Genomic DNA, 16,912 nt, shown 5'->3' with positions numbered 1-16,912 from the left:
AGTAATCCAGAAGAATGTATTGATCCTATCAATTTTTGAAGGGTTTTCTTTTTCTCCTCTAAAAATGGCAATGTGGTGTTTTTTTTAAAAAAAAATCTCATACATTGATCTTATGTACGTGGTACATTAATACAAGACATTTTATCAATCCTCTGCTGGATTAGACCTAGTTGTTTATGACTGAGATACAGGTCTGTAAATAAGCACCTCTAACGGATTCAGAGGAAATCTTTATGCACTTTAATTGCACAGACAGGTTCGAATCCCCGGAAGGCCAAGAGGGAAATCAATGGGTAATTTTAATGCAAAATCAATTGGGATTATCTTTACCAAATGTGCTGATGCAGCTCCTTAAAGCAGCATCTCCTTTTGGAGAAGACGTGATGGGCTGGTACCCTAATGAATTGCATTTCTGCTGGGGGTTTTTTTTTCCTCTTCCCCAATATACATAGTATTCCCTAAGGTGAATTAAGTCTACTAGGCATTCCTATTACTATGCTGGCAATTATGAAAATGAATCTTTAAAGAAGCATTTAAGTTCAGGACATGATTGGGGGCACTTGAAGTTCTGTACATATATTAGATGTCCAGTTCAGCTCAGTTATTATTATGTTTTGCTGAGTGAGCAAGCACAGGGAAGCTTTGAGGGGAAGCTCCCTCCTGAGAGAAAAAGCAGGGTACAGGCGTACATGCATTTAATATAATCTAATTTGGGCCCGACGTGCCTTGTTTCTGATGCTGGCCCACCCCATCTTATTGTTGTTGTCGTTTAGTCGTTTAGTTGTGTCCGACTATTTGTGACCCCATGAACCAGAGCACGCCAGGCACTCCTGTCTTCCACTGCCTCTCGCAGTTTGGTCAAACTCATGCTGGTACCTTCGAGAACACAGTCCAACCATCTCGTCCTCTGTCGTCCCCTTCTCCTTGTGCCCTCCATCTTTCCCAACATCAGGGTCTTTTCCAGGGAGTCTTCTCTTCTCATGAGGTGGCCAAAGTACTGGAGCCTCAGCTTCAGGATCTGTCCTTCCAGTGAGCACTCAGGGCTGGTTTCCTTCAGAATGGATAGGTGTGATCTTCTTGCAGTCCATGGGACTCTCAAGAGTCTCCTCCAGCACCATAATTCAAAAGCATCAATTCTTCGGCGATCAGCCTTCTTTATGGTCCAGCTCTCACTTCCATGCATCACTACTAGGAAAACCATAGCTTTAACTATATGGGCCATTGTTGGCAAGGTGATGTCTCTGCTTTTTAAGATGCTGTCTATGTTTGTCATTGCTTTTCTCAATTCAAGTTGTTCTCCTTTCCCAACATCCACTTATTCACATGGAACACAAACCAGGTGGCCGGATTCCTGCTCAATCTCCACTGTAATGCATTTGAGCTGTGCAAAGAACACATTCCTTTACTTCAGCAAAAAAAAGGGGGGGTTGACTGTTTTGACTTGTGTTGATAATATTGCTATAGTTACCATGAAGGGAGGTATAAAATCAACCACAAAAATGCTCTTAAAATATAGTGCTTTTTTGGGAAATTCAATCTTGAATACATAAAAGAACAGGCCTTTGAACTCATTCAAGGTTTACACAGAGGGAGATCATGTTCTTCACACTGCACTGATATCTAAAGCGGTGCTCCTCCTGTATATATTCAGATATTCCTGCCTTTGTCTTGTTAAGTGAACCAAAATCTGGGCAAATGCAAAAGGAAAATAAGATGGGTGTTGTGACCAGTTTTCAGATTTGGGCAAGGCTTTCTAATGCCACCCCCATTTGTACAGTGGAACCTCTATTTACGGATGTAATCAGTTCCGGAGGTCCGTCCGTAAGTCGATCTGGGTTGCTGGTAGAAGCGTTGTTGTGCGCAGGCGCATTCGGTGGCAGTGCGCTTCTGCACATGTGCAGACAGTGGCAGCCGCTTCTGCACGTGCGCAAATTGCGGCAAACCCGGTATTTACTTCTGGGTTTGCCGTGGTCGCAACTTGGATATGGACCAAGTAGAGGTGGTCATAAGTAAAGGTTCTACTGTATATCACAGGGGTCAGCAAACTTTTCCAGCAGGGGGCCGGTCCACTGTCCCTCAGACCTTGTGGGGGGCTGGACTATATTTTGAAAATAATAATGAACGAATTCCTTTCCCCCACAAATAACCCAGAGATGCATTTTAAATAAAAGCACACATTCTACCCATGTAAGAACACCAGGCAGGCCACACAAATAACCCAGAGATGCATTTTAAATAAAAGGACACATTCTACTCATGTAAAAACATGCTGATTCCTGGACCGTCCGTGGGCCAGATTTAGAAGGTGATTGGGCCAGATCCGGCCCCCGGGCCTTAGTTTGCCTACCCATGGTATATCAGTTTAATATAAATCAAGAAAGGCCTATCCTGAAGAGGCCAAAAGAGGTGAGACTTGGTTCAGAGAAAACAAACTAGATATAGCAAATTTTTGTTTTTACTGAGCTAGGGAAAAGCACTGTGCCTGCACACTCGCTCCATGCCCCTCCCCTCTTCATTTTTCAAGTGTGTCCTAATTCAGTGCTTTCTGCTGTTTCAATAAACCACAGTTGCCCTATTAGGTCCAACTTAGGAAACTATGGTTTAAGTGATCCCCGCAAACCAATATATCAAACCAGTTTAATCCTGAGTTGATATCCAGGTTTGCGAGGATCACTGACATCACAAAAAGCTGTGATTTATCAAACCAGGAAAAATTGAATGAAGACATGTAAGAAGACAAAGGAAGGAGAAGAGGGAGCGACAGGGCACACAGCGCATTACTGTTTTCGTAAAGTACGGTTTATAAGACAAAAATTGTTAAGCAGTGAACCAGTGCAGCAAGAAGGGAGAACTCCAGGCAAGGAAGAGGAAGAAAAGAGGTAGAAAGAAGGAAATTGTCAAAAGAAGGAGAGACGAGAAAGTGCAGCAAAGACTGAAATGTATTTGAAGCTCTCTGATGAAGGAATTAATTTTATAAGGAATGGTTTTAGAGTTGTGTTGTGTTGTACTGTTGCACTGTTTTATTGTTGTTAACCGCCCTGAGCCCGGCTTCGGCTGGGGAGGGCGGGATATAAATTATTATTATTATTATTATTATTATTATTATTATTATTATTATAACTGAGATGTCTGAAAGGTGTTGGATGTGAAGATTTTATTTTACTACTCCTTTGCTTCCTACTTTTATCCTGCATCTGAATCAGGCCAGTTTTTCATGGATTTCTTTTCTTGTGTGGTTTTTTAATAACATAATACAACATATATTAAAACATTTGACAAAGAAGGAGAAAATAAAAGAGGAAGGAGTAGGAGGGGAGGTTAAGAAAGGGACACTCTGATTTTTCGCACTTCCAAATTTGCTTTAACGTAAACAAAGTCAGCTCAGCTTATTTTACAAGCCGTCTTTGAATAACATTGCTGAACGGAAATAAACACCGCTCTCTTTTAAAATCTGTTCCCCTCTCTCCTCCTTTTGGTCTGTAGCTAAGCCCACTCTCAGAAGCTTTCCCTGAATTTATGAATTCAGGAGTTGTTTGTTTTCCTTTCCCAAAGGAAGAACAGGAGCCATATGTCAAGTGGCCCTTTTCAGGTGTGCAAGAACTAGAGTTTACATGCGGCAGGTGACATTTAAGTGCTATATCACACATTGTGCAGAAAAGCTTTGGCAATGTTAACAGCCCATCGCTCTCACAGAAGCTCTGTGTATCTTTCCCTAAAGTCATCTCCTATTCATAATCCACCTTTTTATCCTGTAGGATATTCAAGGCCCCTTATGAAAGGAACTCGGGAAAGCACACACCATACATTTAAAACAACCCCCCTCCACAAAGGATGCCGGGGGCTGCAGTTTATCCCTCACAGAGATGCAGTTCAGCGCACCATTATCCAAGCATAGTTACAGAACACTCCTTCCATGTGATCTATTCTAAACCATTCTGGAATGTGGAATTAAGTAACATGCAGGTTTTCCAATTAGCTCCCATTGAATGGCCCCTGGTAGACATAACTTCCATCAACGCATGCCTACTCTCCCTCAGAGTATGGACTGGCATAGAAACTGAATCCAACATCTATTGCACCCAAAGTGAAAATCACCCACTGTTGCACTAGATCACGGGTCCCCAAACTAAGGTCTGTGGGCCAGATAAGGTCTGCGTTTATCCGGCCCGCAGCAACCGCTGCCCACTCTTACCGGCGCTGCACTGTGTGGCTGCCCACTTCTGGGTCGGAGTAGCATCAGAAATAGCTTGTGCACATGTGCAAGCGTTATTTGCACATGTGCAAACATTATTTCCGGTGCACATCCAGGTCAGAGGAGGCCCATGCACATGCACACAAGCTATTTCCGGTGCTCCTCCAACCCGGAAGTGTGCCGGAAATAGTGTGTGTGCACACGTATGGGCATGCGCTCCCCTGCCCTCCAGCTCACCATGCAATCGGCGCTGGAGACACCGGCCCGAGGCGTGGTAAGTTTGCTGACCCCTGCGCTAGATGATCTCCAAGGCCTTTATATTTATCGTTCCTTTTAACAATTTGATATATGCATGTATTTTATGTATGTTATTGCATTCATAAGTGAAATTATGTAGCATTGCCACCTAAAATTTGCTTGCTCCAATACAAAACACATTTTGTTAGGTTTTGTAGAGGGATCAGCATGGTTAAGCCCCGGAGGAGCTCTGCGCAAATGGTTTATTGATTAGAATTGGGTGCTACTTTCATGAGCAAAAGAGAGCTCCTGTCACAGCAGGAAAAGGGATGGGGGTCATCTAAGGAGAGGGTTAAGCAACTACTTTCAGCTACCTGTCAAAGATCAACAAAGATAGAATACTACAAGTGTCACTGAACATATAATCTGTCATTCTTCGGACACACATGGTGGTATTCAACTTTTGCTCAGACTCATTCAGATTAAGAAACCTAATTTAGTCATGTTCATGGGTTTGAGTGATACTTAGTTGAATACCACCCAAAGTACTTATTGATTTGAAATTACAAAATTAATATAAGATCGCTATCATTCACATGAGAATATCAAATTTTGGACATTACTTGTCAAAAAAATACACAAAGCCCAATGCTAAATTTTTGGGAATATCTTAATCTATTTCAGGTTTTGTATACTTATTACAGTGAATGCCTCAAGTTCATTCACACATGAATGATAAGAATCCCAGAGGAACTTTGTGAATTCCCCTGCCCCAATGGATATATCTAGAGAAATACAAGAGTTTTTCTTTATTCAGGCATGAACAAGCAAATGAAGGTTGTCAATCGCATTTAAGTACCCGAGGCTGCAGTGCTAAATACACTTACCTGGGAATAAGTTCCCTGGAATACAGGGAGGGGTTGCATTGTGATTGTCAACATTCATGGATATATGAGTTTTGGGTAACTCACAAAATGCACCTAGGATTATTCGTGCATCCAAGCTGCAGTGAAGTTTCTAATTGCTTCCTGTCTCCTGCCTCTTCTTCTTTGACTGATTGACCTTGTCTGTGAGGTCTTCTCGAGGCAATGGCACTATGACTGTAATGCCGTTGGCTCGTCAGACGTGGGTCGCCAAGGGCACCCATCAAGACCAGTTAGCTGACCTGCTGCAGAAACAACAGTGCAAAGCCTTAGAATCACATATACTCTCTCCTCTTTCCTGCGATTGCAAGGCTGGCATATGACAACCTTGCACCAGCAAATCTTGCAAATCAGCCTGTCAGGCTGCTGACACATGTAAAAACAATTCCATCCATTGCTGTTTCAAGCATGACACTCTGCCAGGATATGAAGAAGGCTTGGGACTGTTTTTAAGAGCACAGAAATTCGGGTATACAGAGGCCGCGCAGAACTTGAGTCTTTGCACGTGTTTTAAACCTCTGCCACTCTGTGATGTGCCCTGGATCTGTGAGAATTCTGTGCACAAGAGACTTAAATTCTTTGCAAAAATGCATAGGTTTGCATCAACTTTCTTTCTTGTGACACCAGCCACAATACAGTGGTACCTTGGGTTAAGAACTTAATTCGTTCTGGAGGTCCGTTCTTAACTTGAAACTGTTCTTAACCTGAAACACCACTTTGGCTAATGGGGCCTCCTGCTGCTGCCGCACCGCTGCTGCGTGATTTCTGTTCTCATCCTGAAGCAAAGTTCTTAACCCAAGGTACTATTTCTGAACCCGAGGTACTATTTCTGGGTTAGCGGAGTCTTTAACCTGAAGCGTCTGTAACCTGAAGCGTGTGTAACCCAAGGTACCACTGTACCAACTCTTGCCTGCTTATATCAGGGAGGTGAGAAATCATCTGCCACTTATTTCCAGCTCCAAAACAGAAAGCACACCATTGCCCCAGAGGCACGTTTGTGCTTAAATGTAGCTGTGCAGATATTCTGATTTTTTTTTTAAAAAAAACTCATTTCCAACAAAGCCAGAGATCAGAAACCTTTTGAAACAAATAGGTCTTCGCCACTCACTGGCAGAAACTAAGCCTGGAGCTTCTCTAGGAAGAGTGTTACATTACGTAGCCACCGTAATGTAACGGTGAGAAAGATCTGTTTCATATGCTCATTATTCTTCATATCTGTAAGTGAGGAATGCAGAGCAGGACCTCCTATGAAGATCTTATTGACTAAGGAGGACTATATGGGACACATAAAAAAAGGATATTCAATAGCAGAGCAGGGAAAGATTCCTTCCTGAGACCGCAGAGAGCTGCAGCAAAAGTAGACAGGACTGGGTTTAATGCAGCAGTGGTCTTCGTCCATCTAAGATAGTGTCATATCACAGCTACTATGTGAAGTGCAAAGAGCTGATAATAAAAAGGCCTGTGCCTTTATTAATTCAGTGTACCTTGCACAATGGCCTAGATTAACTATTTCAACATTCCTGCTCTGCTGCCAGGGCTAGTGTCCAGGGGGATAGGCATTGTCGACTGCTTGCTGAGACCCACACCCTTATAGGGGCCAACTACTGTCTGGGACGCGGGTGGTGCTGTGGGTTAAACCACAGAGCCTAGGACATGCTGATCAGAAGGTCACGGTTCGAATCCCCGCAACGGGGTGAGCTCCCGTTGCTCGGTCCCTGCTCCTGCCAACCTATCAGTTCTAACGTGCAAGTAGATAAATAGGTACCGCTCCAGCAGGAAGGTAAATGGCGTTTCCGTGTGCTGCTCTGGTTCGCTAGAAGCGGCTTAGTCAAGCTGGCCACATGACCCGGAAGCTGTATGCCGGCTCCCTCGGCCAATAAAGCGAGATGATCGCCGCAACCCCCGAGTCGGCCACGACTGGACCTAATGGTCAGGGGTCCCTTTACCTTTACCTTACTGTCCTCTAGAGACTCCTAGTCCTGCAGCTGCTGTGCCTTATGGGACCTGCCTGCTCACCTGCCCTCTTCTGAGCATGCAAGCAATGACAAGAGTGAGAAAATGGAGGAGGAGCATTCTCCTTGTGTCATGGACTGGCTGGAAGCAGAGGAGTTGTGGGAGGCACAAGCTGGGAAACCCCCAAGGGAAGAAGGCTCAGACTCCAGGGGCTTGGTGGGAGGCCAGAGGAGCAAAGGAGAGCAGTCTGGGAGGAGGAGGTGTCGGAAGCTGAAGAGGCAACAGGGTTTAGTGAGCAGGAGGAGTCTGTGTCAGAGAGAAGTCCAGACTCAAAGGCGGAAGCAGGAGAGGAAGGAGGCCAAGAGGCCGAAATGAATCAGGCTGGTGAAGAGGCATGGATGTCTCCCCCTTCTCCTGCAACAAGCTCCCCTCCCCACTGGTCTCCCAGAACCCAAAGAGGTTTGAATAGGGCAGAGCAAAGACAAGTAAGACAACAAAGACTCAGATTGCTTCAGAGGGAACCGAGTGAGACTTAGTGAGCTGTGGGAAGGCAGGGACCTTCAGTCTCATAGGGGCAAGATCTACCAGGATGAGTTGCTGTACTCTCTAGGTCTGGTCTCCTGTGCTGACCTTCTTTGCCTGACACTTCACTGACACTGTGATTTATTGCTGACCTGTTTCTGACACATGCTCCTGACACCTCATTTCTCATGCTGTGCCTCTGGGCAGTTGTGAGGATCTTTAGTTCAGTTCTCCACATTTCAACCTCAGTTTGCAAATAGTTAAAAAAAAATCCTCAGGAAAATTCATTAGCATTTTAGGGTGAAATTTTCCTAACATACACATTTTTTTGTATGCAATTCTGCCTAATATACACATTTTTGCAAACTGTATTTCCTTTAATACTTATCAGCATAATGCATTTTGTGTATATAATTCTCACAAATATATACAGTTTTATGCACACTTTACCCTAGCATGTGCATTTTTGCACACATTCCTTGGCTGGAGGTTTGGAGAAGTGAGAATTTCAAAGGATATCTGTGTTTCAGTTGGCATATTGTTTCCAAAAGTGTGAATTAGGTAGGTTCACTTTTAAATGGAAAATTAATTTCATTTCTCTCTCCATTCCTTATGAATTTGTACCACAACCACCATCACCATTGCTCCTGGTCAGGGTTCCAGCTAACCAGCCACGCTATTTTCCAGGGTACCCTAGAATCATAGAATCTTAGAGTTGGAAGGTACCTAAGGGTCATCTAGTCCAACCCCCTACAATGCAGGAATCTCAGCTAAAGCATCCATGACAGATGACCATCCAACCTCTGTTTAAAAACTTTCAAGAAAGGAGAGTCCACCACCTCTTGTGGGAGTCTGATCCACTGCCGAACAACTCTTACTGTCAGAAAGTTTTCCCAAAAGTTTAGTCAGAATCTCTTTTCTTGTAACTTGAAGCCATTGGTTCAAGTCCTGCTGTGCAGAGCAGGAGAAAACAAGCGCGCTCCCTCTTCCATGTGACAGCCCTTGAGATATTTGAAGATGGCTATCATATCTCCTCTCAGGCTCCTCTGTTCCAGGCTAAACATACCCAGCTCCTTCAACCATTCTTCATAAGGCTTGGTTTCCAGACCCTTGATCATCTTGGTTGCCCTACTGTGCACACGTTCCAACTTGTCAACATCCTTCTTAAATTGTGCTGCCCAGAATTGGACACAGTATTCCAAGTGTGGTCTGACCAAGGCAGAATAGAGTAGTACTACTACTTTCCTTGATCTGGACGCTATATTTCTCTTGATTCAGCCTAGAGTAGCATTTTGTTGCTGCTGGATCACACTGTTGACTCATGTTAAGCTTGTGGTCCACCAAGACCCCCTAGATCCTTTTCGCATGTACTGTTAATCTTCTCACTTGCTTCCCTGTGACCACTGGGCATTCTCAATCAGCACTTGGCTTTTTTGCCCACCCCATTTTTTTTTATTCTTAAGAAAAATGGGGCGGAGAGTGCTTCTGGAACCCTTGGGTTTCTGCAAGCCTGTTGACATCTTCCTCTTGTGCCAGTTTCTGCTACATAACAATTGACACTCGTAGAATGAGTTCACTATTAGTGTAGGATAGGTAGCTTTCAAAACAGAAGAAATTGGTTGTTTTAGTCAACATATTTGAAGAGCTGGCCACTGAGGGACCAGTTGCATCCCCTTGCACCGCCCTCCCCCCGAATCAATGGTAGCAATCTAATTGACTTCAAAAGAATGAAGATGGAGGCTTCAGGAAACAGGCAGAAGGTGCAACTGCCTCTTAAAATGTCTTTTCAATGCTCTCTCATTAATAGCAACTAAGGGTCCTCTCACGCAGGACAGCAGTAACAGATGGCTTCACGAAGCAAAATAGGGGCTCAGCTACAGTCCTAATAAATTACACAGAAAGAAGTTGGCGGGCTGCTAATATTCTGTCTCTGTTGAGCGAGCCAAACAGCAAGACTGTAAACCGTCTCCCAGACATCCTTAAGTATAGATTAGAATATGTGGCTTTTCACTGCGTTCAGTCAGCGAAGACTGGACAGGCTAAGCAGAGGTTGTAGCCCCCAAAGCTACATTTGTGAAAGCATAAAAAAAGCCCCCACCCTAAAACAAGCCAAGGATGAAGATCTGTTCTAAGGCGCTATCCTGCTTTTAACAACCTGAATTAATAAATAATGACTTCCTACATTTCTTGGCTCTCTCTGAGGTAAAAGTAAACACAACTGTTATTAAAAATAGTATTTCTTTTCTTCCTGTCTTGCCTGAAAAAATGAACTATTTTTAAAACTGTCTGTCCCACATTTCATGAAGACTTACAGCCGCGTTCAAAACCAAGATTCAGATGGGTTTTTAAGCCAGTTTATGTCATAGACTTCCATTAGGGTGAAAAAGCATATTTCCCTTGCCCTCCCCACCTATGTCCACTGTTTGAGACAGGATACTTCTGAATACTGTGGGATAATCCACCGCATATAACCAACATGCTGAAGTTTAATTAATGCATGAAGGGGTTAAAACCATAGAGTAAGCTGTCTTGCCAGGCTTAGCTAGGTTACACCCCCTCACATTGAGAGGAAGGTAATTAAGCATATTGTTACCCTTCAGTCTACCCAAGAAGATCAGGGTGTAAAGAGGTCTTCTGGTTGCTCGAAGCTCAGCCTCCATGGCTCTGACAAGCCATTCTTGTGTTCCTACACCAATCACTCAGGAACTTTCACCACTGTAATGAAGCCAATTTTTTTTTTTGCCTGTGTTTTCTGACTGATATATGAGAAAGCACATGAACCTGACCTTTGGAGAGTTTGTAAGTAAACCATTTTAAACTTACCAAATGTGAGGTCTTTTCTATGCAAGAGGGAAGTTTTGGAACTCACAAGGGCATATTTTTAACAGCTTAACAGGTCTAACAGTTTATATTTCCACACCTAACTTTGCTGCATGTTTTGTGATTTTAAATATCTGCTGGGGTTCTTTCATCAAAGAGTACTTGCCCCAAACCTGGATCTTGGCATCCAGGGAATGGATCCAGAGCCAGCGTGGTGTAGTGGTTAAGAGTGGTAGTCTCGTAATCTGGAGAACTGGGTTCGCGTCTCCGCTCCTCCACATGCAGCTGCTGGGTGACCTTGGGCTAGTCACACTTCTCTGAAGTCTCTCAGCCCCACTCACCTCACAGAGTGTTTGTTGTGGGGGAGGAAGGGAAAGGAGAATGTTAGCCACTTTGAGACTCCTTCGGGTAGTGATAAAGCGGGATATCAAATCCAAACTCTTCTTCTTCTTCTTCTTCCTTTTAAAACTTACTTTTCCTTGCCACCAACAATTACCAGTTGCTGGAAACTACAGGAGGGAATAATGCTGTTGAACCCTGCTTATGGGCTTCCTATACTGGTTGCCAGTGTGGGAACAAGATGCTGAAGTAGACGGACCACTGGTCTCATCCAACAGGGCTCTTATGTCATTATCATCCCCACCAAAGTCCACTCAGGTTTTTGTTGTTGAATATTAGTGTTACGATTGCCGTTGTGGTTGCTCTAGAGCAAACGGTGTTTTCAAGGCTTTATTATTTGTCCAAAACGTTCACAATGCAGACCGACTCAATTCCATGTTTGCTCAGTCGCTAGCAGAATCTGGGAGTGGGTGGTCCTTAAACTTTACCCAGCAGACCAGTTTTTTGACCACCATCCAATGCCTCCCCTCTCTGCGCGTGGGCAAAGGGGAACCTGCCTCCCCCCCCCCCCGCTTTGCTCAGGTTCGGCGCTGTGGCTCTCCCCTGCGTCCTCCGAGCCATGCATCCCTTCCCCACTAGAGGCGTAGCTTGGCTCCTCCCCGGAGGACGAACTGCTTCTCAAGATCTTTGGCGGCTCCCTGTAACACAATTGCCCTTCCACCTCCCGCCTCTGAGCTGATGGCAGTTCCCTGACAATCAGTATGTATTCAGTACTGTTTAGATGTTGCTATTTGCTGCTCAGAAATATATATTGCATTTGGTTTCTGTTTCGGACAGCTGCTTCTAATGTTTGATTTCATTTTCAATATTTAATAGTTGAACATTGATATTTACACCCAATGCTATTTTGTTTTTGTTGATTAAGTGGTACATAAATCCTATTTTAAAGAAATACAGTGGTACCTCGGGTTACATACGCTTCAGGTTACATACGCTTCAGGTTACAGACTCCGCTAACCCAGAAATATTACCTCGGGTTAAGAACTTTACCTCAGGATGAGAACAGAAATCGTGTTCCGGCGGCGCGGCGGCAGCAGGAGGCCCCATTAACTAAAGTGGTGCTTCAGTTTAAGAACAGTTTCAGGTTAAGAACGGACCTCTGGAACAAATTAAGTACTTAACCTGAGGTACCACTGTAGTTGCTTCACAGATGGGATGCACAAACTGGCCACTATGCAACAGAGATTAAGCCCATTGATTTGAAGAGATTTAAGTGTTCGTAACTCTGATTGCAAGGAAGATTTCAAACAGGGTTGCCGGTACAGTGGTACCTCAGGTTAAGTACTTAATTTGTTCCAGAGGTCCGTTCTTAACCTGAAACTGTTCTTAACCTGAAGCACCACTTTAGCTAATGGTGCCTCCTGCTGCCGCCGCGCCACCGGAGCCCGATTTCTGTTCTTATCCTGAAGCAAAGTTCTTAACCTGAAGCACTATTTCTGGGTTAGCAGAGTGTGTAATCTGAAGCGTATGTAACCTGAAGCATATGTAACCCGAGATACCACTGTATATCTTTTATAATTTGGATACTTATTTTTAATCACTTTCCAAATTATTTTAAATTTGCGACTCCCTTTCTCTGCCAGATAATAACAGAGTTAACATGCATGTTTATTCCAGCTAAATCCAATAGGACAAAGACTGCAATCCTACATATTCAGAGGTAGCCATAGCTGAACACTGTCTGTCTGCCCTACTTCCAAGTAAATGCACAGAAGATTGGGCTGAAACTAGCTTAAATACAAGCAGCATGGCATTTCGGTTCTGAATCGTGACTGTGTTTTAACAGTCAGCTTGTGCAGACACTGGAATGGAATCTAGCTCCCATTCCCATTGATTTGTTGGCATTGCAAGGCTAACAGGTGCTAAAACTATAAAAACTTTGTGACTCAACTGAGCACATCTGACACCCAAAACAAGCAATTGTCCATCCAATGTGACAGGCTAATGAGTGATTGCCAGGATGATGGGAGAGAATGAAAGAGGCAGATATGAGCTGGAGGTTGCTTGTTTTGTTGAGAGTGAACAGGATCTAGACGCCTGCCCCATAAGATAATCTGTTTGCAGCCATGCTGCTTACACAGTTACTCTTCTAAGGTGAAACACATTATCCCCATTTTACAAAGAAACAAACAAACACCACTGTGATGCAAGCGAATGAAATTCTGCTTAACACACCAACAGTAACAGCAGCGTTCATTCATGGTAAATGGGGAAAATGTAATGTCATGAACATTTTGCTGCAAAAGCCTGGATACTACACACACAAAATTCTCAAAAAGCTATCAGGACTGTTCTCATATCAGGTATCTTGGATTGTAAGCCATTATTGCAAAATAGGAACTGCTTGAGTACTTCGGTGGGAAGATGATATAGAAATGTTGCTAGTGAGGGCCAAGTTAGACATAATAATAACAATAATAAAATAATAATAATAATAATAATAATAATAATAATAATAATAATAATAATTTTATTTATACCCCTCCATCCCGCCATCTGCTCAGGGCGGCTAACACCAGTAAAATCACAGTAAAAATGTAATAGGGGAAGAAGAAGAAAAACCAATTTAAAATACAGGTTAAAATGCAATTTAAAATGCAGCCTCATTTTAAAAGTAGCTGATAGAACAAGACCATAAGGGGAGGGCAACATAAGGGTCAGACTGAGTCCAAACCAAAGGCCAGGCAGAACAGCTCTGTCTTGCAGGCCCTGCGGAAAGATGTCAAGTCCCGCAGGGCCCTAGTCTCTTGTGACAGAGTGTTCCAGCAAGTCGGGGCCAGTACTGAAAAGGCCCTGGCCCTAGTTGAGCACCTTCAATAACTTTCTACCCTCCACAGCAGTGTCTCAATCCAGATTTATGAAGGGCTGTAAATCCATGTTAAATCACCTGCTTACATCCAGAAGGTGCCAGATTCAATTCCCAGCGTCTCCAGATGGAGCTCTGAATCACAGTATCATAGAATTGTAGACTTGGAAGGCAACAAGAGGCTCATCTAATCCAACCCTTTGCAATGCAGGAATCTTTTTGCCCCAAGTGGGGCTCAAACCCATGAACCTGAAGATTAAGAGTCTCATGCTTTACCAATTAAGCTATCTGGAAATGTCCTCTGTCTTAAACTCTGGACAGTCAACGTAGGCGATACTGAGCTAGATGGATCAATGGTCTGACTCAAAATAAAACTTCTGCTTCCTATTTGGCCCCACTCTGCCTTAATTTTACTTTTAAAGAGCCATTCAAACAATTGATAATTGCAAGAATGTTGCCTTGCCTTGTTTTGCCATAAGTAATTCCTCCACCCACCGTTCAAGATGTAGTAGTGTTTAGCACGGCGAATGTAGTGGTAATGTGAGCTGTGAACTTGACCATTTCAAAACTACTTAACCTTCATGATTCCCGAATAAAGAACCTTGGGATTTATGGTTGAAGACTGGAATGGGAGACTGGTGGCCCTGAATTATAACTCCCATCATCCCATTGGCCATTCTGGTTGGGGCTGATGGAGACCAGCATTGGAGGACCACAGGTTCCCCCTACCTTGTTTGAGGGGTGGGACTGTAGAGTGGTGAAGCACTTGTTTTGCATGCAGAAGGTGTCAAGTTCAATCCCTGCCATGTCTAGCTAGAAGAATGAGGTAGCCAGCAATGGGAAAGGGCTGCTGCTGCCCATAAGTGTAGACATTTCTGGGCTGGATGGACAAATAGACTATTTCTCTATTTAAGAGGCAACTTCCTATGTTCTGTGTAATGACTCAGGGCCCCAAAAAATCATTCCCATGACCTTCAAGTGATGTATGATTCCCAAGGTCCTTTGGCAGAGGGGTGGTATGGGAAAATCACTCAACTTAATCCAACTATTTTATTATTATTTTATTAGTGAAGATGAGTCAAAATATGAAAAGATGCTCTCAGGATATTATTTTTTTTGGGGGGGGGGATGAGTTTTAGGATGCAGTCAGTTCACTTCTTTTTGTGTTAGTCTCCAGTCCATTTCCCCCCTGCACATCTCTGCTGATCCATTTCCACTTACAGATTAGCTTTCAGCCATGGTCTGAATGGCACATTTTAGTCTCTCTTGTTGCTGCTCTCTGATAGTTAACTAGCTGCCTGGTCACATGGCATTCAGCCCAAGGGTAACTCCAGCAAGTGCTTGAATAATAATAATAATAATAATAGCTATTTTTAGTTCTTACACAATAAGCCACTTGATTTTGCAGCCTGTGGGAATGAACCGGGGTGGTTGGGATAGAAGTCCTGTACTGAAACTGTAACAGAGGGTATTTTCAAAGAGATCAGTAAGTTAAGGACAAACAATGCACGTGAGTAAAACATCTTGACTGCAGAGAATTAATACTAGGTGTTCTTAATGTATGGGGGGGGGGAGTGTTTACATTTCTCTGCAGCACTTTCAGCACTTCTTTAAATCTTACCTTGCTTTGCATATAAATGCACAGAAACACACACACACATTTGTATTGCTCTTTTCTCCAAAGTTGCACTCTTTGAGTCGCTTGGGACACAATCCACTGCTTTGCCTTTCCCCTGCAAACCCCCCCCCCCAATTGAAATCAGCTGACCCTGTATCCTGTGTCTGAGGAGGAGGAGAAAAAGTAGGAGTTAAGTTTAGCACGCAGTCACTCGCAGCTACCATCTGATTAAGACTTTCAGGGTTTCATTCCACAAATTCCTTTCGCAACCATCAGCTATTAAATCTGGAAAAAAGCAGAGAGAGAGAGAGAAAAAACTTCCTTCCAACATCCTCCTTTGGAATCCTTCTGCAGGAACTGAGTCAAAACATCAAACAAGTATAAAGTCACTTATGTACGTGTCCAAAATAAGTTTTTCACGAAATGGTAGACTTTTTAATAAACAGCTGTATATGGGCATCTTTCATCTGATCTTTCTTTGATAGCCGAAGTGCTTGCTCCCACCTTTATCTCTCCGTTACAACAAGCACCTAACTTCCATCAAAACTGAATGGCTCTGGCCACACAGTACTCGATGACAAATTCTGTAGTCTAAAAGTTTCCCCCCCCCCCCTCCCCTGTTTTGTTTATGACTGGAGTTCGGAGAGGCTTCTTGTGTTTGCAGGCTGGCTCGGAGTCAGTGCCCCTTTTGGACTCTCTGATTCATTGCTCTCCTGACCTCCCGTTTGTCTCAAGCTGTGATTTATATAGCTCGGCGCTGCTTTCAAAGCCGAGCCTTTCCAAAGGCGTTTCGGGCGGGGGCGGGGGTCCCCTTCCCCTCTTTGGGCTCCCACTGTTCACCTTGCAACCGCCCTTGCCTTCTTTCCCCACCTGACTCTCAACAGTTCTCTCTCTCCCTGTGTGTGTGTTGCCAGTGCCACACCGGTGTTAGTGAGAGAGAAGTTGTTGCCATTCCTGTGCGATGGAGTCATGGGAGAAATTGCAGCGAGCGCACAGATAGTGGGAGTGCAAGAGGCAAAGCCGGCTGAGCTGGGAAGCGGCTCGTAGTAGTAGCAGCAGCAGCTTGGGCTGGCAGCGCTGGAGGTGTCCGCATTTGTAGCTGGCTCTTCTTTCCCTGGGAATACTTGCTTGAGGAAGGTGAGAGTTCAGTCTTGCTTTTAATTTCTTGCATGTTTCCAGCTCCAGCTGCTTTGGGGCCGGCGGGTGTGTGTGTGGAGATGCTTGTTGTCTCAGCTCTAGCAACATCTCATATATTCCAAACCCTGCCAAAGTCTAGAAGACTTTTGTGTGTGGCTTTACTCTGAAATCTGTCTGTGCCCTAATCCTTCCCAACACACCAGATTCGATGCTGAGGATTGGGAGAGTCAAAGTGGGGAGGTGATGAGGTTTTGTTTCTTGATTCGTTTTCAAGTGGCGGCATTTTCCTATGTAGCTAATTATAT

General features: G+C 43.9%; 1 protein-coding gene across 8 annotated transcripts in view; it reads left to right on the top strand.

The window, feature by feature from the left end:
• ARHGAP24 (Rho GTPase activating protein 24) overlaps positions 1-16,912 on the top strand; it is a 415,666-nt gene that overhangs the window by 272,274 nt on the left and 126,480 nt on the right. The window contains exon 1 of one of the 8 annotated variants that reach the window (XM_081020801.1): positions 16,221-16,607. The exons of the other annotated variants lie outside the window; for them this stretch is intronic. The gene's annotated coding sequence lies outside the window, so the exon portion shown is untranslated. Of the gene's footprint in view, positions 1-16,220; positions 16,608-16,912 lie in introns of those variants that run through there. 8 annotated transcript variants of the gene reach the window in all.

The sequence above is a fragment of the Podarcis pityusensis genome (genome assembly GCF_964106645.2).
Source record: "Podarcis pityusensis genome assembly, chromosome: 9".
Lineage (NCBI taxonomy): Eukaryota > Metazoa > Chordata > Lepidosauria > Squamata > Lacertidae > Podarcis > Podarcis pityusensis.
Note: the sequence above shows the minus strand (reverse complement) of the source record. Positions and strands in the feature narration are given on the sequence as shown.